Source organism: Neophocaena asiaeorientalis, unplaced genomic scaffold, assembly GCF_003031525.2.
Source record: "Neophocaena asiaeorientalis asiaeorientalis breed wild unplaced genomic scaffold, Neophocaena_asiaeorientalis_V1.1 scaffold16, whole genome shotgun sequence".
In the NCBI taxonomy this organism is placed as follows: domain Eukaryota; kingdom Metazoa; phylum Chordata; class Mammalia; order Artiodactyla; family Phocoenidae; genus Neophocaena; species Neophocaena asiaeorientalis.
The window spans coordinates 4,300,560-4,302,187 of NW_020175446.1; the positions used below are offsets into that span (position 1 = coordinate 4,300,560).

Below are 1,628 nucleotides of genomic sequence, written 5' to 3' on the forward strand. Positions count from 1 at the left end.
AACCAGGGCTTGGAGCCCTCCTCTCTCTTCTGACTGCATCTGACTCGGCACCCAAGAGAACAAACGAAAACCCAGAAGAGATTCAAGGGTCACAGAAAACCCACACTTTTTATTTTTGCAAGTATTATCTCACTTGATCCTCATAAAGGGTAGCTGACCTAATTTGGGGATAAGCAAACAAAAACTAGCTTCAGTAACACTCACTAAATATTGCGTACTTAGGCCTTTTTAGTTCCAGAAAGTGTTTAAAGAGGCAGTGACAAAACTGATTGCTCACTGTTTTTTAATCCCTGCTCGAAGGGCTAAAACCCTCCACATCCAAAGGCAAGATCTGTATGCAGTCCAGCTGTGATATTTGTTCCTATAGTTTAGGAGGAATAATGTCATACTGGCATTTGAACAGAAATTTTTTTAAAAAACGAATTTAAAAAAAGCTAATGTCTCTTTAGGAACACAATTTCTTTCATAGATTTCTGCTTTCTGCCAATAAATGTATCCGTGCTTGTTCTAGGCTCAAGTCTAAATATCTCTCAGTGCTTCTTGTTCCTTCTTGTAGAGGGTGTTCCCTGATGACCGGAAGAGATTCCTCTCTGGGCAGGGCCACACAGGCCCCCTGCAGGCATCCTGCATTATCAGGCAGACTCCCTGTCATCACTGGTCAAACCAGGTGCGGCTAGACTGAGGGCTGAGGGGGGCTTTGGATTCAGTGGAGATGTCCTGTTTGAAACAGAGAAGACGGCTAAAACTCAGCATTTGAATAACATGGAGGGCTTTGGGAGGCTATGAGTAACAGCACAGTATGTACTGCACGTTTCTGACTTGCGTCAGGGCACGTAGGACCCTGTGCCTCCCTCCTGTCTAAGTGTCAGTTTTACTAAGGATTTTCAGCCCATGACACAGAATGTGGAGCCCTCACAGCAGCTGAAGCTGCGCTCTGGGGCTGGCTGGTCCTGTGAGCGCTGGGCTGTCTGAGCTGCGGGCGCGTTTCTCCAAAGAGACCCTGCATGCATTCCTCCTCTCCCTGGACACTCGTGGGCTGAATCTGTTCCTCCACATTCTTGAACTTGGGCTGGCCGAGACCGCTTTGCCAGGCAGAATGCAGCAGAAGCCATGCTGATCCAGTTCCGGGCCATTCCACCCCCTTTCTCTTGGAATGCTCAGCTGACATGTCCGAATCCAGATGACTTTGCCGAAGAGAAAGGGCGGAGGAGCCCTGGGTGCCAGACGTCTGTACAGCCAGCCCAGTGGAGCCTCCCTATGAATCCAGACACCTGCTAACCTACTGCGATGGTGCGAGGACGCCCTGCCCCAGGCAAGAAACCCCCAGCGGAGTCCAGTCAGCCCTCAGAACCGGGGCTGTTGATCATGAATGGTTCTTTTTTTTTAATTGATTCGTTTTTATAGACACATGCAAAGTACGATTAAGTAAAAGATTGAATAAGAAAGTTAAGTCTACGTCGGTTTTAGGTGAAAACTACATCGTGGTCTGCTACATTATCATCTGTAATTTTAGCAAATATTTTATAATTTAAAAACATTTAATAATTATAATAAATGAGTTATATTGTGCTCAATATAAGCGCTCAATAAATAGAAGGAACTATCACATTCTTATGTTAGAAAACCCA

The 1,628-nt window shown here is 45.8% G+C and overlaps 1 protein-coding gene across 1 annotated transcript in view; it reads right to left on the reverse strand.

Annotated features, from left to right (window-relative positions):
• XKR5 (XK related 5) overlaps window positions 1-1,628 on the reverse strand; it is a 22,508-nt gene that overhangs the window by 10,241 nt on the left and 10,639 nt on the right. The window lies entirely within an intron of this gene.